Here is a 22,630-nt window from a genome sequence, read left to right as displayed (position 1 = left end):
TTAATTTTCACTGACACTAGTACCATGTGTGTCAACTTTTATTGTTACTACTTCATTTCTCTGCTTTTCCAAGATTCACTTCCTCCAGTACACTGACTCCATGCCAACTCACAAATATCTCACTTGCACCACTCTACCTGCTGTAGCGCCATATTGAGGCGCTGTATGACTGATGCCACATTCCAGTATTCTCTCTTTTTGTTCTGCCTTTCTCCCAGGTTTTCTTCTCCCAAACCATTACTAATATAAAGCAGTGGAGATGGACCAGCTACAACAATTTATAAATGGAAGACATTAGAGAAAATAAGACAACTCCAAATTTAAAGTGGGCACTAGAGTTTCCAAAATGGGCCTGCCATTCCTCATCCCTAATCAGAATTCTAATGGCTTTCTTCCCTCCTGGGGTCTCTCTTAAGTCCAGGAATTAGGCCCTATGCTGATGTCTAACCACACCCCTTACAATTCCTGCTTTGCATTCACAATATTAGAAGTATATCTCTGATACTAATCAAAACTCCAGGCCTATCTTAATAGCCTCAGAAAATTGTTATGGAAAACCTCTAAACCAACAACCATCTACTGATTCGCATCCTTAACCACTTAAATGCTTAACAGAAGATCCAAGATGCAAAAATTGCTCTTCAATTACCCCAGGTTCAGTTACTAGGCAGAATTTCCATCTCGCCTTCGTTTAAGGGTTATGTTCTCATGTTTTCTGACCTGTCCACATGTGTTCCATTTTCAAAATATATGCCAGGATCTTCATAAAATAAAGTTCTGATCACATGCCTGGAGGGATTTGGACACAGTGAATCTTCCCTGTCATCCTAAGCATCCCAGTGGTCAGAATCTTTCCAGAGATCCTTTTTCCTTTGCTCTCTATACTGACTTTGGATAAATTAGTTAATATTACTTTTTGTGCTAACCTTCTTTGTATTTCGCCAGTCGTGGGGCTTGAACTCAGTGCTGGAACACTGTCCTTGGGTTTTCTGAAGGCTAGCACTCTACCACTTGAGCCACAGCACCACTTCTGGCTTTTTCTATGTATGTGGTACAATCCCGGGTCCTCATGCATGCTAGGCAAGCACTCTACCACTAGGCCAAACTCCTGACTTCTACTTGCTAACTTTCTATTTCCTACCTGAGACAAAGTTTTCACTAAGGATTTCAACTATTTGTATGCATAAAGATTAGTACAGTTAAGAACTGCAAAGGAGAATATGCATGTTTATTGTCTTGAAATGGGGATGAAGAGTCGACCCAGAACCATCTTGGTTGTGGGGTGGATGATAGGAAATTGGGTCTAACTGGCACCATCTTGTCTTTATGATAGAGATCAGGAAGTTCAAATCCCAGATGTTGGGCATCCCTGAATTCTTAGATGCAGGAGCCAGAGGCATTTGGACAATAAGTTATTGGATGTGCCAGTCCTATGCCTTGAGAACTTGATTCTTGAGTTTCCTGTGACACTCTCCTGTCCCCTGACACTATTTACTATTTAGGCCCAGACCAGCTCAGGCACCAATATGCCATGTCTTGTATCTCCTGGCACTCCTCCCATCATCATCGTGCCCCACTTCAGCTCTCCAGTGGAGTTGGTCTGGTTTGTGGGTATTGTTTTTCTGCTCTTTCCTTCCTCTCCTGATCTCATGGCTCAGTTTTCTAACAGCATTAAGTGTATTTGAGTGTCTGAGGGTCTTGGTGGCAAGAGTCCACCTGCAGTCACCGACTCTCCAATAAAGACTCTCCCAATTTGATATCTCAAGATGTGGCTTCTCAGTTTTCTCATGACTGAATTTCCATACCACAGTCTAAGCCTTCCTCAATTATCCCCTGCTTACTTCTTTACACTTGTCTCTCAATATCCTCCATTCACTCTGCTACAGGCATGGGAAACAACTTACCATTTGTACGCTGTTACCTACAAATCTGCATTCCCTTCTACAAAGCTTCACTCCCTCTGTTCCCTCTCCCTAGGTTCTAGTTATTTTACGGCCTCAGTTTCTCAATTACATTATAAATTAGCTTCCTGAGACACTCTGAGACCAGAGTTTTACATAGCACCATGGACTGAACAGTAAAAGGGTACCTGTTCACTTGTCAGTGGCTGGTTTCCTTCCTTGTATTCATCTCCATTGCACCAGATTGCAAGCACTTTAAAAGCAGGAAGCAGAGCTTGTTCATACCTTTTATTGTCTGTATCAGGCACAATATGAGAATTAGTAGATTCTCCAGAAATACTTCTTCAATAAATATTGAAACCAAAGAAAGTAAGCAAAATGAAGCCAAACTCACCATTTACACATACTTTTAATTTGTAAGTCTTATCTCTCTCTCTGCTACTAAGTAGAAAGCAGATTAAATATTTCTCTTCTACCATAATGATTTCATTTTGATCATATATGGACTAATGACCAACTTACAGTACAAGTCTAAAAAGGCCTAGAGACACCTTGTGTGCAGTTTCTTAGAAATATCCAGCAGCAAACAAAGAGTATGTTCCACTGTAACCAGGAGCCTGCATGCTGGATAAACCACTAAGTCTGAGTTAAGGAGGCAAAATGGCCTCAAATGACAGAATAAGACTAATAGGGTTAGATTTTGGACAGACCACTTAGGTCTGTGTGACTATAGCAAATTACTTAAACTCTCTATTCTCCAGTTTCCTTGACTATAAATGGGGTTAAGGAAGACTACTTCATGGGTTTTTTAATTAAAGTATTAACTTACATAAAGAACAAAGGATAATAACTATTATTATTTAGCATACTTTTGGGTCTTTGGACCAAGACTGTGAAGTATCACTGGGCTAACCTTTTGTGCATATTAATGTCTATGAATGAGATGAATGGAATAAACTGAAGTAATTTTTCAAATACTTTTGGATTTCACAATTTCTAATTATGTTAAAATACAAATTTATACCATATCTAAAAACAGCTCCTAAGATTCTATTTTCATATCTAGTTAGCTAATGCAAATATCGACACTCTCAGGAATTAAATAATTTATCCATTGTCACATATAATATCTGAACCAAGCTCAACACCTGACTTGCATGCAAGTCAACACTCTGGATTTAAATGAGGCTTTCTTTTCTTACACTATATAAAAATTCCGCTTCCTTGCATTTGCACTGTCTTTCACAGTACTTCCTGTATATTTTCTTGTTAGAGGCTAAGAGCTCTTAAAGAAGAAATCTAATAGAAAATGGAGACAATGGGAGCAGGGAGCAGGGAGGTGTGGGAGTGATGGGCAGTGAATATCAAGGAAGTATTAGGACATGTGTAAAAATAGAGCAAGGAAAGCTTAAGGGAGGAGAAAAGGGGTAGGGTAGAAGGGAAAAACTGGGAGAATGCAAGGGAAGGAGTGATATTGTGCAAAAATAAATGTGCTGCTAACATGACGTACAACTCAAATTCTCTGTACATTACATTTATTCTCTGTACATTATCTTTACAATAACAATAAAAAATTTAAAGGGAAGATATAGAGTACCAGATGGGGTACATTTGATCTAAGTCTACAATATATATGTACAGAAATAGTACAGTAAATCCCCTTAGTGCCATGATTATATGACAGGAATACTGGCACAGGCAGATTGCACCCAGGTGTGTGTGCCATTACAATACAAGGCAGGAGAAATGGCTCAGGGGTAAGATGGCCTGAGTTCAAACCCAGTACTGAAAATATATGCAGTAAGGAGGAGCTAGAGAAAGGGGGAGCAAGACACAAGTTCTAGTTTCTGTATGATTTGTTGACTTTTTTTTACTCGGGAAAGCCCAAGATTGTTCTGAGCATGAGTCGTCACATTTGCAATACAAGTGAACTCAACAATCCATGATGTTTGCTCTGGACATTAAAAAACTACACCCAAATTTTCTCAGTCTTCAACAGCACACTCTCCTTCAAAAAGTTACTCCTTAGCTAAGACCACAGGTTCCCCAATCCATTAGACAAGAATTTGTCTACTCATATAAATTACTTTTCTAGTTAATGTTGTAGACATTTATCTGTTCAAGTAATATGAAGTTTTTTATATTATATTTTTAAAGTACCTAATATAAGAAAGAGAATTAAAATAGGCTCACAACATCTAAAATGTGGATAAAGAAATATATAACATCTCATCATTAATCCATATGTACAGAGAATTATAGTGTGTTAATTGGGAATAATATAAAATATAAACAAAAATAAATCCTTTGTCAAAAAAAATCTGCAATAATAAATGTCAAGGGGATATTTTATCTATTGTACAAGAACGTGGAGTTCATGTGAAGGACAAGAATTTGTTTTCTTTTGAGTGCCACTGATATCTGTACATGCTTATAAGGCACATTTCTTTTCTTAGAATGCCAGGCCTTTCTTTTCTACTTTTATTCTGTGCCTTAGAGATCATAAATTACCACAGCTCATCACTGCCCTCTGAAAATGATTTGCCAATGGATCCCTAGATTCTGTTGGATCTTAGATATTCATCTGAGTGACTCATCACAATGTCAAAGTAAAATATTATTTTCCCCTGTCTTCAAAAAAAATCTGCAATGAAATTTTAAGATTTACCACAAGAGGGCAGGGTTGATTAAATGCTGAATTTCAGTTTTGAAAAATCTATATTGGTTCAGTGCAGATGGGAATATAAATTAGTAAACACTTTCTCAAAAATTACATCTTTCAATGAGAATTATAAAATCTTAACAATGATTTAACTTGGGCTCTACTAAATTATGAGTCCCAAATTATCTTTAAAATAGAGAAATAATCTAATTGTTTAGCATCAAGATTTTAGTAAATTACATGTATCATGAATTTTTAGCCCTTTGCTTGTAATTTGCTTAGAATTTATGTTAAGCATATACCATCTTCAATATATTAAGACTCTATCTAGAATTTTATGAGCCAAGTATAGCATAGTACACAGAGGTAGACTAACACTGTAGAAAGCATGCAAGACCAGGCATTGTGGCATACACTTTTAATCTCAGCCATATGAGAGCCAGAATTAATGGGATCTCAGTCAGATTCAATTCCAGAAAATGTTAGGACAAGAACCTATCTGAAAAACAAGTGGAACCTTAAAAAAGTGACACAAGCACTGCCTTAATTTTTTGAAGAACTTCTATTCCATTCCCCATACTTGCTGTACTAATTACATTTGCACCAACATTGTGCAAAGGTTCCCTTTTCTTCTTTTCCGCCCAGCACTTGCTATGATTTTGTAATGGCCATTGTAATCTGGTATGTTATGGTGGTTTTAGTTTACATTCCCTTATGATTGGGGATATATAGGGTTTTTCATAAGCTTTTGACTATCTAACACCTTTTGAAATCTTTTGAACTCTTGAGCTCTTTTCACATCTGTTTCCCATTCTTAACTGAGTTATTTTTTTTTCTTGGCTCTTGGGTTGTTTAAATGTCTTGCATTTTTTAATACTCATCTTTTATCAAAGGTATGATTTACAAATGAGAGTATAGCGAAGAACATTAAGGTAGAGAAGTGATACGGAAATAAAACAACCCTGAAACAACTATTTTTGTATGGCTGGTAGAGGGTAAGGGTGGAAGAAGGAGGGTAGGACTATAAGAAAGGAAACTGGAAAATGGAGCGAAGGAGAGAGGGAGAGAGAGAGAGAGAGAGAGAGAGAGAGAGAGAGAGAGAGAGAGAGAGAGAGAGAGAGAGAGAGAGACAGAGAGAGAGAGAGAGACAGAGAGAGAGAGAGACAGAGAGAGAGAGAGAGAGACAGAGAGAGAGAGAGACAGAGAGAGAGACAGAGAGAGAGACAGAGAGAGAGAGACAGAGAGAGAGAGAGACAGAGAGAGAGAGAGACAGAGAGAGAGAGAGAGACAGAGAGAGACAGAGAGAGAGAGACAGAGAGAGAGACAGAGAGAGAGACAGAGAGAGAGACAGAGAGAGAGAGAGAGAGAGAGAGAGAGAGAGAGAGAGAGAGAGAGAGAGAGAGAGAGAGAGAATGATAAGATCAGAAAAGTATTGACAGGCCTTTGCAAAGGCATTCATTTAATTGTTCTAATGTCCATGTGCTATGAGAGTAACGTATGTGTATGTATAACTCAAATCATTAGAAAGGACACAGATAAAGAAAAGATGTCTCCCCCATTCTGTGATTGAGTACTCATATCAGAGAGGACAAAAGACTAGTGCTCAGCTTTTCTGGTTTTATTCTGATATGCCACAATTCCAATTAATGTCCTCTTATGCAAATTGCTCAAATCAATAAACATGAAATACAAGACTAACACTTTTGGGGGGCAGTGTTGGGATTTGTTCTCAGTGTTCCATAAGCAGACATTAGACTGTTCGATCAATAGATACAGATCTAGTCTTTTTTACTCTGATTATTTTTTCTATATGCTGTCTTGTTTGTGACCCAGGCTGATCTGAATCATGATTCTTCTCTTCATATGTTTCATTGTAGCTGGATGACATGCACATGCTACCACATATAACTTTTTCTGTAGAGAGGAGTCTTGTACACTTTTTTTTGGCCTGTACCAGCCTCGATCATTGATTCCAAGGGAACAGAAATGAGCCACCAGTGCCCCATTAAAATCTAACACAATCACACTTACTCCATCTGCTCCCCCTTCCTTATTCCTGTGTGTCACATTTATTTTTGTTATCTTACAGTTTACGTTTATTTTTAATAATGTGTTTAGGGCTGTCTTCACCTATTGGCTTTAGACAATATCTTCTGATTTCCTCCTGTGTCGGATGAAATTAAGCTCCATGAAAGAATAGATTGCCAGGCACTGGTGGCTCACCCCTATAACCCTAGCTACTTGATCTAAGGATCAAGATTCAAAGCCAACCCAAAGTTCTTGAGATTCTTATCTCCAATTAACCACCAGTAAATTGGAAGTGGTGCATTGGTTCAAAATGGTAGAGCACTAGCCCAGAGACAGCACTCAGTCCCCAAGGTCAAACAACAAAAACAAAGAAAAGATGGAAGGAAGGAAGGAAGGAAGGAAGGGAGGAAGGAAGGAAGGAAGGAAGGAAGGCAGGCAGGCATTGCTTTTATGTTATACCATATCATGGTGTTTAGTTTATAAAAGCTAAATTATATATAATTACATATATTTACATATTATGCCTGTATGCATATATTTCTATTCACATGCATATATATGTATATGCGCATACATTTTCTTCCATCTCTTATCCCTCAATCTTCCAACCTTTTCACACTATTCTATTTTTACCTTGCCGTGGGTAGACTGACTTCTTTTCTCTGAAAGATTATTATCTGTCTGTGCTGCTCTAAATGTCATAAAGATGCATTGAAATAATGGCCTTTGATTTAGTCAGCTAAGTATTCAGTTTTCTTCTTGAATCAGAATATTTTAATTTCTATCTTCCAGCAGCACTAAAAAGCTGATTTTGTTTCAGTTTCACCTGCCTGGGCACTTGTTTCCCCCCATTTCTTGGATTACTGCTACTTCTTATTTTCTGTATTTTTTTAGTACTTATTATCGAGGTGTTGCTTGTCTTATGTTGATTCTTAGAAATTTTTCCCTCTGTAATGTCTTCCAGATTCTTTGAGGTTTTTTGTTGTTGTTTATGTTCTTTATTCTGGAAAGTTCCTTGACATTTTATTCCAATTCTGTACAATTTTTATTCCTACAACTTTTTTGCCTGTTCTCTACTTCTTTTCTTACCAATGTATTGTTGTTTAGTTGGAGAGATATGTTCCCAAATCAAAATTATCTTAAATTTTTGTGCTTTAAATTACCTGTTTATAGATCATTTTAATTATTTTGTTTAAATAAGATCAGTTGTTTTCCCATTTCCCTTCCTATCATTGGTGCTTCATCTTTATACTGTTGGATTTTTTCAACAGCCTGGTGAATGAAGACTATTCTGTGTGAATGATAGTTGACATATATATATATATATATATATATATATATATATATATATATATAAAATAAGGCCTCGTGGGATGAAGAAGGAGACGTGAACTCTGTGCTGAAAATAACTGACAGCCTCAGCTGGGCTATTCTGATTGAGAGCAGGAAAGCGAACAGCTCCCCAGTCAAGAGAAGAAGAATCCTCTTTACGAGTACTAATGCCTGTTTTGGAGGGCTCACTCATCCCAGAGTTCTGTTTGGTTGGACAGCATCTTTCTGGTTTGATGTGGCCAGTATCACCACAACACAGGAAATAGAGAAGAAAGAGAGTTGATGACCAATCTATATACAGAACAAACCAGTCATCAGATATTGGCCCTTCATTGTACTGATAAATCTTATAGTATGAGAAAAAATCTACATAATTTATCACATAAAAAAGTGGATCCCAGCTTCCACTCCAGCTTGATCTTAATATAATCTAAACCGTGGATTCTATCTCTAGTAAAATCAACCTTTCACTTTTAGTGTTCCACAAGTTTCTCCCAGATATTGCCTATACTGATAGCCCGTCTCCATTTCTCTATACTCAGGAAACTGCCTGGATTATTCCTTGTGTACTTCTACTATAATTCCAGTGGAGGGAGAGAAAGAGGAAAACCCAGCTATTTATCTCTATAAGCCAAGCTCCACTGACTCTGAGGTGACTAAGATCACTGAAAGTTATCAGTAAAGGTAACTAGGTTAATGTAAAGAAAAACATGAGGCTCATTACCTTCAAAGAAATGATGCTTATCCATTTACTAATTCAATAAATATTAGTTGAGAACAATAATGAATCTTGTCACTTTTGTATACGAAATGTAAAATAATTATTGGTCTGTGGAAGGCAGAGCCCACGATAATCACTGAAACTTATGGTGATATTATGTGATGAGGCATCGAAGAAAGCCTTCTAGAAGAATGGCCTCCAAAGGTGGCCAGCAAAATACTACTAGAATAATGGGGGGAAAGAGAATGTTGAAAAAGAAAAAGAATGTTGTGGAAGAGCATGTGTGACACCTCAGATATTTTACTATACTTAAGGGCAAGTAAGCAAAAGACAAGGCTGTTGGTACAAACCAAGTCACTAGAAAACCATGCTAAGAAGGGGAAGCAGCCCTGTTGGTGTTAGTATGGCCTCACGACCACGCTAGAGTGAGTTCCCAATTCTACTTGGAAGAATGCATTGAAGGAGGGTGTGCGGTGACATTTGACACTGCTAAGATGATCCCAGGGACAGGTAATACACACATTGTACCAATGGGAGACCCTATGTGTAAAAAGCACTCATCATTGTGATGTGAATAAAATAGCTATTCAGTAGTAATAACAGCACACAATGCTTACCCTACTTTCCTTTCATAACAATGATGCAGAGTGTTGTTAAGTTTGCCTCGCAAAGGGAATATATATATATGCCCATAAAGTAAATGTCCTGTTGCAGGACTCACAGGCAGTAAGTAGAAAAGTCTACTTACTCCCCCATCCAAGCACATTGGATTGCTCACTTGGCATGGAGGATCCACCCACTGGGTAACAATGCAGTTGATATCCGAACACATGAATAGAATCTCAATCTAAGCCTTCAGTGTCTCGATTCCATTATTCTCCCATGTAGAAGTGAGGATACAGAGCCAGAGCTTATCTAGAATAAGTAAAACAGCAGGGAAGAAAAGAAGGAAGCGACCCTGTAGATTCCTGAGACCACTTCATATCCATCCCCACTGACTGCCTCCACCATGACTATTTAAGAGAATTAGCTGAGCCTCAAAAGAAAAAAAAATTGTACCTGTTCCTCCTCTCTTGTCTCTGCTGTACAGAAGGATGAATTTAAATGAAAAAACAAATTAACTTCATGAAAATGAAGATATGTTCCCACAAGAAGACCATCTTCAATATTTCTTTTCTCACCCATCCTCTGACACCTTGATAATGTCATCATTTCAATATGATTTCTGAGGGGTTAGAACTCTGAGAGACTCCTATTAAGCTATTGCCCCAGGGACCAGCAAACATAAGCTCGTGATATTTACTTAAAATTCTCAATTTGGTGGCTATGTCAAGGTCTACAGACCAAACTAATATTTTCAAGGTTGATAAATGAGCATCGTGTCTAGAATAATCATCTTCTAGTTTGTTCATTGGTGCCAAGTGCCATTTGAAGTGTTCTGCAAAACACATTCTGAACACTGTATGGGGAAAAATGTCTGGGATATATTTTTCATCAAGTAAAAATTATTCGGTATAAGCATGGAAAATGAAAAATAGAATCTATACCAAAGACAAACAATAAAGAATTATTTTATTCTTTGACTGATGTTTTCCTCTGAGTGTTTTGCCTTGCAATAATATGAGAAAGTTACTTGTACTTTGATAATAGGATCATCGTAAAGCTACCCCAGGTAGGTTCATACCCATCCATTTAAGAAACTGAACAGGGAACAAGCCCTTTGTGTCATTTTTTTAATTAGTATCTTTGAATAAAGGTTTTCTTGATAGAAGGAGAAACTGGAAAAAATGCAATCTTATTAAAAAAACTTGTTCTGGAATTACCCTTTTAAGTTTGTATCCAAAATAGCTGAAAGCAGAAATTCAGACACATATCTATACATTGGTGTTTACAGTAGTCTTCTTAAGAATAGACAAAAGGGAAAAACTGTCAAGTGCCCATCCATCCGTAAATAGATACACAAAATATGGTATAACATACTAGAGCATACCATCTGAACACAAAAGGAATACATATGAGCAACAATGTGGATACATCTTCAAAATACTGAGCTGCTAACCCTGTGGGGATTATAGTCCTAGCTACTCAGGAAGCTGAGGTCTGAAGATTGTAGTTAAAAGCCAGCCTGGGCACTAAAGTCTGTGAGATTCTTATCTTCATTTAACTACTAGAAAACCAGAAGTGGCACTTTGGCCCAGGGATAGAGCAGTAGCGTTGAGCTGAAGAGCTCAGGGACAGCACCCAGGCCCAGAGTTCGAGCCCCAAAATAAAATAAAGATACCATGCTGCTGAAATAAGCCAGACAGACTATAAAAACTTTGTGATTCCACTTGTGTAAAACACCCAGAACAGGAAAAGTCACAGAAATAGAAAATAGAATAGAGATTATTTGTCATTGTGGAGATGAGTGGGTAATAATAATTGATTATTGGACACAGAGTCTTTGTACCAAATATGTTAGGATGATGATGAAAAAGTTAGATAATGATGGTGGTTACACACTTGTGACTGTGTTTAATACTGTTGAGGCAAACATTTGGAAATGATTGGAAATGATAAATTGTATAAGATGTATAGTTTAGCACAAGATTTTATAAAAAGAACTCTTTCTGGTCTCACCCTAAAATGATACTCTATCTAATGTGGTTGCAGCTACTCTAGGACTATAAACTACAATAAACAGATGTTTTAGAAGCATGTTTCAGTCTGTTTTCTACTAATAAGCCATTGCAAAGTCTTGTGGAAACTGTGGGGACAGGGACTTCTTTCTGGAGAAGGAAAATGAGGAAAGAACACATACACTGAATATAATTTGGGGAGACAGAAACCTTTTCACTGACTTTGAGAGAGAAATTAGTTATGGTATGAGAGTTAAGATCACGGCCTGAAATAGAGAACTATGCTTCACATGGGATGTCATACTTCAACTAAAGGCCTAGGCAAACAAAATTCCTGGATACACAGTTTTGCCTGAACTGAGAGCCTTTCTTATGGTCTAGGTTCACAAGTAGTACTTGGTAATGAAGATTTTACAAAGGAGAAAGTAGTCAATATGTAGACTTCATCTCACTGCCATATTGTCGTGTTAATAAGCTATTACACTCATCTTTAGGATTTAAAAAAAAAAATAAAACCTCCTGAACATAGCTGTCCTTTTGTATTTTAAGGAAAACTTAATAACATCCTTTCTGGGTGAAAAGGGATTTTGTATCCGTTTGTAATCAGGAGAGGAACAACTAAAATTACACATTTCGGAGTAATGTAGGAAATAAACACCCTTTTATTACTTGTTACAATGTTCTATTTTTATACTACTTGTTAATGGTTCCTATTCTCTGTTGAATTTTTTTAATTGCCAGCAAATCTATGCCGTTAGCACAAACTGGTCATTCAGAGGCCAGAGGATACAAGATACAACAAATTTGACATATTTTGAATAATAATTGTATTCTTTTCTCATTTTAACTTTTTAAATATTCAGTGACTATGTTGACTTATTCTTGGCAAATTAAATAATAAAAAACATTTGAAGGATAACCATTTCTATTTTTTCTATCACCTCTAAATTACAAATCAGCACAGATGAAAAAAATGCAGAGAACAATGCAAAGCAAAATGAACTGCATATTTGAATTGTAAACAATAAATCTTTATATAGATAGACAGATATATAGAGAGAGACTACCACAAAGCAAAATGACACATGTAGTTAAACTGGGGCTGCCAGCAGTACTGGACAATTCCCAAATCTAAATATAATATTTTGTTTTAATCTGAGCTCATGTTCATCCTACCATATAATCTAACAAATTCAGCCTGACAGTTTTTCCACAACATCTGTCTCTTGAGGAACAACATCTCAGTTTCATTGTCCTGCCAATCTCATTGTCCTTGTCCTCTGTGTCTTATACTTTCCCTCATGAATTAATACAAACAGTCTCAGATAGTCGATTATGAAGGACCTTTCAATCTAGCCATTGCATTCTGGTTATAAGGCAGCCATGTATACCCAACTATGACTTGCTTCATTTTCACAAGGAGATGGACACCATGTACTGCAATAATAATAGAAGTAAATGTGATTACAAGACTTTGCACCTCATATCTCTCAGTTTATGCAATTATACAAGCTATAAACTGTGAGGAATTAGAATATATGTACTAGGACCTTATAAAGTACTGATAACCAAAGGTTCTTGAGCCTAGAAAGCCAGGAAAACAAGACAGTCCTTCAAGACAAAAGAGGATGATGCACACACTAATATGAACTGTACAGTGGGTATGTGGATTCATGTGGCTAGATAGCTGGCTGGTGAGTGACTGATAGACTATGAGATGGGAGGCAACAAAGTACTAGATTAGAAAAGACCTCCTTTGCCATGCTAAGATCTATCTGGATGACAGAAAGTCATCAGAATGTTGCAATCAGAAAATAACAGGGTTGGTTGATGTTGTGAAAAATTAGGCCTGGGACATGTGAGGAAGAGGTCTGTGAGAGAGATCAGTTCTAGAGGTATAAAGAAGAATATCAGAAGCTAGAAGCACTTCATAAAAACTATTTTGACTTGGGAAACATACCCCTAAAGCTTCATTAAAGGACAAGTGCTAGAGGGAAAGAAAAAAAATTCATGTGACACCTCTCTCAACACCAAAAAAAAAAACTTCTACAATAGAAATAATTTAAGATTTTATTTCTATAGAAACGTCTTAGAATAGGTGTTCAAGAAGATAAGAGATAATTTACATAAAAGAAATGGACAATCCGCATGAAAATGCTGGCCCTTGTTGATAGTCATAAAAATGGGACATTAAAAGAGAATGAAATGCACAGCCTTTGTCCCTTACATTGCTGAAAAATTATCCTGTTTGCAGTTGGCAAGAATGTGCCAATGTTAGCAGAAGTACAAAATGATGCCAAAAACATTATCAAGCAGCCCATTATAAACAAACCCATGGTTTGATTATAATTTATTTAAATCATATTTACCAATGCCTTTTAAAGAAGGAAAACAGAGACATTCGCCCGCCGGCCTCTGTTGCTCATTTTGGGGCCTGGGCTTTTTCCCCCCATCTCCTCAGTCCGTGGTCCCCAACGACGTCCATGGCTTGACCAATCCTATAACCCCTGGACTTTTGAAAAGTGAAAAATACCGTAAAGAAAAGAAACGGGGGGTGTAGTAAAAACCCTCAAACAAAGCTCCCCTTCCAGGGCGCTTTTTTGTTGTTATTGTTGTTGTTGTTTGCTTTTTTGGTTTTGGAGAACAGTGATTTTCCACCTTCTTCAGCTGCCACAACCAGGTATTTCCATCCCAACTCCCCGCTGCATTGGCTCTTTCCCCTTTCCCATTCTTTCAGAGACCTGGGCCTCCAAGAGTTATGGAGAAGTGCCGGCGGGAGGCTCAGCTCCACAAGAGGAAGGGAAGAGCGCTCTGGGGAAGGGGAGTACAGGGACTACCGAGCTCTGCTGCAGCTGCGAGGGCTGGACCCCAGTCTGCCTTCTCCATTCCTAGTCTAGGGCCAAAGGGCCCGGCTCTTACACCCAAACAAGAAAATGAACTGCACTCCACCCAAGCAGAGTGCTACAGCAATCTGGCTGCCTGTCTCCTTCAGGTGGAGCCAGTGAACCAGGAACATGATGGAATACAGTCAGAAAAGCCTGGAACTACAGCCTGATAGTGGCAAGGCCCTGTACTGGGCCGGGGTGGCCTTTTTCCATCTGCAGGACTATACCCAGGCTCGGCATTACCTCGTGGCTGCTGTGAACAGGCAGCCTAAAGGTACCAATGTCAGTCAGAACTCAACAGCTACCACAGGAAAGAGAAACAGCTGTACCTCAGCATGTTGGGTTAATGAAGAAAGAGGATGCTTGGACACGTGAACTGAGGTGGACTATTAAAGACCCATTAAGGGAAACCTGAGCCTCAGCTAGAGAAACGAATCCTGTACCTCTGTTCCAGCTAGATTTCTGTTTTGTCTCCTGTTCTGCACAGATCTTTGCTGAGACCATTCGTGCCTGTGTGTGTGTGTGTGTGTGTGTGTGTGTGTGTGTGTGTGTGTGTTTATCCATCTATATATTTACTATCTTCCAATACATCCTATTGTTGGGGGGAAGGAAAACAGAGATATTAATATGTTCACCCTAACAAACATTGTGCATGACATTTATCAAAAAAAAACACTTATTTCCCTATCCACTCGCTTCTCTCCTCCACAAAACATTAAAGAAATTCTCTAAATGAATGAATGAAATAGCACTGGTCATAGAAAACAGTACAAATCTGAGCTGTGTTTTGGGGAACAAATTAGACAGAATTTAGTGATCTGGAAGTCGGGGCGATGATATGAAGGGGAAAAATCCATTATAACTTCATGTATGGAAATCAAGGTATCATTTTCAGAAGAAAACGTAATGGAGCTGTGGATTGAGTGGTAGAATGCCCTCCCTGAGCTAGAGAGCTCAGTAAGACTTCAAGGCCCAGTACTGGCAGAAAAAGAAACACAAAATAAGGCACATTTGAGAATGAAGGTATTAGTTTCTTATAGGAATTGATAATTTAAGGAATAATTTAAGGATAATTTAAAGGAATATCCAAAGGAAGCTTTCCAACAAGATGTTTCTGAATTTTGAGGGCCTGAATTGGTGATGTGTTTTCATATTCATCATTAGGAGATGATTGAAATCATGAATTCTCAAAAAGAACAACGATGCAAAGAAAAGTGACTGAAAAAAAGTTTTGTCAGATAATGTATGTTTGGTTCCAGAAAAAGAATGGACAGCCTGCCTAAGGAACAGTCTTAGTGGCCACATAGTTCTTAGTCCACAGGCACTTTCTCCCCCAGTTTCACCGGCAAAGAAGCTGGCAAGAGACTAGTCCTTTCTCTTTTCTCATGTATTATTGAGGAATCTATGCTTTTTTGCATACACACACAAAAATCTTATTAGTTCAATTGGATTAGTTCAATGCATATCATTTGTGGACCCCGTTGGGAACAAAATAAGGAATATTTCCCTTTGTTTTCAGAAAATCTGATTAAAGCAGATCATACATTTGTTTGCAAAGGATAAAGAGATAGATTAATTTAAATAGGAGAAGTTATAGGGACTGTTGGCCATACACATTATTTTTTAACAAAAGCAACCTGAAAAATAATTCAGATATAAAATGATTAATGGATTGTAGAAATAAACTGAAATAGGACCTAATCCACAATCTCTACATAATAAATCCCACGGTAGATATATTTATAAAAGCAAATTCCATCCCACTAAACCCCAGGCTAAATATAGTTATACAATCATACTCTGGTGTGAGAAACAAACTATTTAATATGTTGAAAAGCAAGGAAAATCTAGTAAAAATGAAATAACATTAGCAACAGAAATGAAATAAAATATTCTGACCGTTTATTTACCAATTCTGCTTTTTCTTTTCCTGATCAGAAAATTAGAAGTCATATTCTTTGAATCCCAAATCAACCTATGATACATAAAAATAAAAATGTTATCATTAAAATTGTATTCACACACAGATGCTCCTGACCCTTTTAATGAATCTTAACAGGATCAGAATTACAGAATTCTTCATCTACTGAATCACTAGACAAGACTCTTATCATTTATCATACAGGATATTTATTGAAATGCTGTTTTCCTACAACTTCATTTGACAAATGTTTTAAATCTTCATGAAAAATAAAATTATTCTTTAAGCAGGGACATATCAAAACTCCATGTCCACATACTCTTTTGATGCCTCCCACCCTTCCCCAGAATACAAAGAATTTTTTTAACCATGGTAAGCTTGAAAATGCAATACTGCTAAGTCTCAAGAGGGAAAGACAATGGATTTTCATCTATGCTGGATGACATTTAAAAATCTATGCCTTCCAAATAAATGTAGCTCACCACATGAAAGAAAGGAATCAGAAGGAAATAAAGACCAAGGGGGGAAAATAATTGAGGCAGGATGACAGGCTCATTAAAATGTACAGAAGGCATTTCCAAGTCCCTGGAGAAGGTTGTTATCAGGAAATAATCACATTGATGAACATGGAAAGAGTGAACTCCGGCAGGGATCTTATATTGCACCCAAGAAGTTGGTGATTACATCCTGGAAATGTGACCCTTTCAAAGGCTGGCTTCTTTGTTGCTTAATAGAGTTCACAGAAAATGCTTGTCTCCAAAATGAGATTCCTCCCCCCCCCCCCCATTCACTGAAAAGCCTAGGAGACTTGACAGGAAGAGCAGGGGACCATTTCTCCTAATCAAGGGGGGGTGAATGTGAACCCCTGGGGTGGAAGATTGTAAGCAATCAAGCTCAACTGTTGCAGGAAAAAGCCATTGCCTTCTGCTCCCATTGTCAAGTGGTCATAAAGGAAAGGTTAGGGAAGCTGCTAAAATTCAGTAGAAATGAGGGATAATAGGTCAGATGGACCCATTTGTCTTAGTAATTATCCCATTTCCATCTCCCAGGCTGTGAGAAATAGTCCCTTGCTGCCTGAGCAGCCAATGTATATAGATGGTTTGGCTCTTAATTAAAATTTGTGTTAGTATTTCCATTTTCTCGCCCTGTTAGCTCAGAAATCATATAACTACTTTAATTCAAAGACACAAACAAGGCTTTCTAAATTGCATCAGGCAAAATGTCCTTTGCCTTGAACTAGCTGCACCATGAGACAATGGGAAAGGCAATGGGGTGAAGGCAAACAGTACAGATCAGTCAGGGCCGGATCAATGCCTGAAAGCATTGATTTCTAGATAGGGACACATCCACAAACCCAATAGGGGCTTAATTAAACATAACTGATTTAGATTTTTTACATGGAAAAACAAATAGGAAAAAATTATTCTAATTTATTTAATATTTGCTAAACTATATACGTGTATATATTCATAGATAGGGATGCAAATGTATTCACGACATTAGAAAAGCCAGGTGCAGCACATGACTGTAATCCCAACTCTTGGGAGGCAGAGCAAAGAGGATTGGAAGTTGGAGGATAGCCTAAACTACATAATTAGTCCCAGGCTAGCATGATCTACATAACCGTTACTTTGCATTATAAACTAATGACTGGGTATATTCTGGGGTCAGCTACAGTGAAATTAGAAGCAGGAATGAAGAGCAACTAGCTCTTTATCTCTGATTACCGTGCCATCTTTTAACATTTCCAAAAGGATGTATTCACGTATCATCTATAGAAAATAGTCTAATCGAACTTTACAGCTAATATTTACAAGTGATGGTTCTGTATCTGTCCAAGTATTCTCCAAAGTTAGGACTACTATGCTTAAAAGTATCTGTCTTGGCATATAAATCTATGATGGGATATATATTCTATAGGTGTATTGATATATTATATATATGATATACAAAGTCTCAGTTTAATTTTAATTTTGTTATTAAATTTATGTGCCAAATTTATGGAAGAGATTCCATTCTTAAATAGTTGTTTGTTAAACTTGACATTTGAAATATGACAGAAAAAAATAACAGCATTAAGGTTGGGAGCGTGGCCTAGTGGTAGAGTGCTTGCCTACCATGCATGAAGCCTTAGGTTCAATTCCTCAGTACCACATTGGTGTCCTGGCTCAAGTGGTAGAGTACTAGCCTTGAGAAAGTTCAAGAACAGTGCCCAGGCCCTTGGCACTGAGTTCCAGCCCCAGGACTGGCAAACAAACAAAACAAAATCAGTGTTAATAAATCCTTTGAATAAAAAAATGTATATGTCCAGGATATCATTTACTAGAATTATCATTTTCGCCCTGTGCTATAGTTTACAGTAAATGTGTCCCAAAGAAGCAAATGTCTAAGACTTGGTCTTCATCTTGGCCCTATTGGGAAAGAGTGGGACATTGTAAGATGAGAGGGACCTATTAAAAGATTTTAGGTTGTTGGAGGAATGTTGAAAAAGACTATGGTGACACCCTCCCTTCTCTTTCCCTTCTCCTCCATCAAGAACTCCTGCAACATACAGCCTCACCACAAGGCCTGTTGATTATTTCAAGCATTTTGTTTTAGAAATAGGATGTTAACTAACACATCTTGAAAGTCCCAAAATGTTCCTGAAGCAAAATGCCCCTGAGACATTCAAATGTTCCTTCATTCTACATATAGTATGGCAGTTCTATCAATACCTTGAAACTGTGGCTCAACTTTGAGTTGCTTATTGAATCAGTACAAGAATTGACAAAATTTCCTTGTTATGAATGTACACCCTATTTACATAAGACTTAAGGAAAAAGTAATTTGGAAAGTTCATGTTTCTTATTCATCAATATTAGATAATAACAAGCTACCGAACAGTTCAAGATATGAATGTTCCTAATATAAGACCAAAAAACTGTCTCACACAACATGTGGAAATTTGAGCTAAAGACACAAGTGAAGGGTCAGGAGTTTAGCCTAGTGGTAGAGTGTTGCCTAGCATGCGCAAAGACCCGGGTTCGATTCCTTGGTACCACATACACAGAAAAAAGCCAGAAATGGTGCTGTGGCTCAAGTAGTAGATCTGTTGCCTTAAGAAAGCTCAAGCGCAGTGCTCAGGCAGTGACTTCAAGTCCCAGGACTGGCAAAAAGAGAGAGAGGAAGAGAGAAAGATAGACAGACAGAGAGAGAGAGAACAAGGTCATTTGAACTTGCTCAACTTTATTCCTTAACTGGTGTTCATGTTCTATGATTTGAGCCCTCTCCCAGGCCTTGGTTTGGGGGGTTTGGGGTTTTTTTGTGGGGGGGTGGTTGTTGTTATATTGGATATGGAGCCTCATAGCTTTTTTGAACAGCCTGACTTTTAACCTCCCAAGTAGCTAGGTTTACAGGTGTGAGTCATGACACCTAAGTCCAAATATTCTTCATTATAATGTAACCCTTCTGTTAATTACCATAATAAAGAAAGAAAGAAAGAAAAAAAGAAAATATTCTTCATTGTGGATTTTATATCTAATAAATCAGTAATTTCATGCAGGGTATGTTGCTTGTTAGAACTAGGCTTGCCCTATATCTCATAAGAAATTCAAGCTTGTGATATTTCTTTTGGCAAACATGTCTGGAATGTGAAAAACTAAAGTCAGGCAACCAAGCACTTGTCATATTCTGTCCAATTTCAAGAAGCAGGTTCATTCCACACTGATTCTAGAATAGAGGGACAAATTGGCCCAAAAGTCTACAATCCTTTTAGGTGACTCCATTATACTAGTATCTGACAAGTATGAACTGAGTCTCACTTAACATGCTTACATGCTCTCCCTTAATCACTACTGAAGAGATGGTTGTATAAACTTGTTTCCCAGTATGTTGGTTGACAAGACACCCCACTGGTTATAATGCAGCCATCAGGCAGAGCTTTTTATATCAAATGTTGAACAAATTATCCGTCATAGAAGAAAGATTGAGGACTCTCACTGTCAATCTTGCTCTTCATTCTGCTACATTTCCATTTCACAGCACATTTTGAATCTAGTTTAAGGAGATTGGGCAGACTAAAAATATAGAACAAGAATGAATATAAAAGAGTAAGAGCTTCCTTGCTTACTGATAAGAAAGTATTCTTTATGCCCAACAGTGCCTTGAAGAGTGATTTCCAAAACGCTTACGGTGTCCAGGGCAAGAATATCAAGAGAAGTCAGGTTAGAAGGATTTAACTTCCTGGGAAACAATTGAGTTTTTACTGGATGACATTCCTTACGTTGAAAAAAAATGAGACACTATTAGAAGTCATATAATCTGAGCACTGTGGAAAGTTTCATCCAGATAAAAATCCCAACTCCATGAGATTATCCTGAATAATGGCCTTCTGAAATGTCACTCCTGGGAAGAAGCTCTCTCCAGATTTCTGCTTAATTATAAACTACAACCTTCAGTTTTAAAATTTTACCTCTCCAGAACAACATTCTCCCATTGATTTTGAACCATAAAGCTCTTTCAAAAAGACATGAAATTCCATAACCCACCTTAAGAACATTTTAAATGATGTCACCATTGTTATGAAAAATAATTTTAAATGACCTTTTACAGCCAGGTTATAGTGGCTAGGCATGAGCCTCTAATCCCAGCTACTCAGGAGGCTGAGATCTGAGGATCAAGGTTCAAAGCCAGCCCAGGCAGGAAAATCTGTGAGATTCTTATCTCCAATAAACTACTCAGAAAACTCTGGAAGTGGTGCTGTGGCTCAAGTGGCAGAGTGTTAGTCCTTAGCACAAAAAGGCTCAGAGACAACACCTAGGCCCTGAATTCAAGCCCCGGGACTGACAAAAAGGGAAAAAAATACCTTTTAATTTTTATTAGGGTAGAATTTGAAAAGGTACCATAACTAATAGAGAGTAATAGGAAGATTATTTTTATCTTCACCTATGTATCAGCTTCTATTAAATATGTAACTATGTTGAAAAAAATCATTCAGAGATGGTTGTAATGGCACTTATCTGTCATCCCAGTTAGCCAGGTATTAAGTAAGAGAATCATAGCCTGAGGTTAATTCTGGACAAAAAAAACAAGACCACACCCCAACCACTAACTAATGCAAAAAAAGGAAAGGATTCAGGGTGCCTGTCTAGGAAAAAAAAAAGGCCCTGAGTTCAAACCAACACTGCTAAAAATAAAAAAAGGTAAAAAAAAAAATAAAATGAAAATGAAAACTTGCCTCATGCAATATCCAGCTTAGCTGTTGGGAAACAGTACCTCCAATCCCAAAAATTCTAATTCAGTTATTTGGAAGTGATGGTTTTGTGTCTTCCAAACATGCTCAGCATTCTATTGCACAGCAGTGTGATAACTCCAGTGGCTGATCCATGCAAATGATGTAACCTGCAGATTAAAACTGCTTACATAGGGGCTGAGAGTTTGGCCTAGTGGTAAAGTGCTTGCCCGGCATGCACGAAGACCAGGGTTTGATTCCTCGATACCACATACATAGAAAAAAGCTGGCAGTGGAGCTATGGTTCAAGTAGTAGAACTCTAGCCTTGAGAAAAGTCCAAGGACAGTGTTCAGGCCCTGAGTTCAAGCCCCACAACTGGCAAAAAAAAATCTGCGTACATAGACAATAACTGTCATGCCTATATATGACAAAGAACTTATATCCAGAATATAAATTATATCTATAAAATGACATCCATCTCTCCTCAAGAGAAGAAAATGTGAAAAACATATATATATATTTATATATATATTTATATATATATATTTGTGGCAAATAAAAATTGCTGTATGCTACCTCATCCCCCTCAGAACAGCTAACATGAAATCATGCTGAATAGAATGGATAGCAAATAAACTCTCTGATGCTGCTGTGTGGCTGACAAGAATGGAATTAGGGACACATGCTTTGGTAACCTGTTTAACTTTACCAGGCATGCTTGGTAGTTGCAGCACTCTTAGGTGCACATGCAATAGGATTATGTGCATACACTCATCAAAGGATAGGTAGAAAAATGATAAGCATATTGTTCATAATAACCCTGAATGACAAACAGCCCAAATATCCCTCCACAGTAGAAAAGATGTATTATACACCAAACAACAATGAGAAGATAAAGACAAAACTACATTATGAAATGTGAGTTTCACATACTTATTATTTGGAAGAAGTGAAACATAAAGAGTTCTTTCTGTAAAATTTGATTTTACAGAATTAAAGACATATCATACAAATCTGTTGGGTCAAATCTAGGAAGTCAACATGGGGTCTATCAGCAGGAGACAGTACAGATGCATTTAGGATGTTGGTAGTGATTTGGGAAGTGGCTACATGAATTCATTCATTTTCAAAACCTTAGACTTTATGGAATGCAATTATACTTCAAAAATTGATCTATATATAACCATGAAAAATAATAATCCCTGATTATTAAAATTTATTAGATTGCTTTCATATGCTAGTCTATTCAATGATCTCTTTTATTCATAATCTATTCACAAATTTGCCAAAATTTAGTTCTGCTTAGCTAATATCTGTGAGGTAAAGGTTGATAGACATGGGCATCAACCTCT

The 22,630-nt window shown here is 37.5% G+C and overlaps 1 protein-coding gene and 1 pseudogene across 8 annotated transcripts in view; one reads left to right on the top strand and one right to left on the bottom strand.

The window, feature by feature from the left end:
• LOC150059138 (nonsense-mediated mRNA decay factor SMG5-like) overlaps nucleotides 1–22,630 on the bottom strand; it is a 93,887-nt gene that overhangs the window by 31,868 nt on the left and 39,389 nt on the right. For 5 of the 8 annotated variants that reach the window (XM_090339279.1, XM_090339284.1, XM_090339278.1 and 2 more), the window contains one exon: nucleotides 2,090–2,196. The exons of 2 other annotated variants lie outside the window; for them this stretch is intronic. The gene's annotated coding sequence lies outside the window, so the exon portion shown is untranslated. Of the gene's footprint in view, nucleotides 1–2,089; nucleotides 2,197–13,631; nucleotides 13,688–22,630 lie in introns of those variants that run through there. One more of the 8 variants, XM_090339282.1, reaches the window with a different exon arrangement.
• LOC150059139 (tetratricopeptide repeat protein 9C pseudogene) lies at nucleotides 14,021–14,494 on the top strand (annotated as a pseudogene).

Source organism: Megascapheus bottae, chromosome 9 (assembly GCF_031878675.1).
Source record: "Megascapheus bottae isolate mThoBot1 chromosome 9, mThoBot2.hap1, whole genome shotgun sequence".
Lineage (NCBI taxonomy): Eukaryota > Metazoa > Chordata > Mammalia > Rodentia > Geomyidae > Megascapheus > Megascapheus bottae.
Note: the sequence above shows the minus strand (reverse complement) of the source record. Positions and strands in the feature narration are given on the sequence as shown.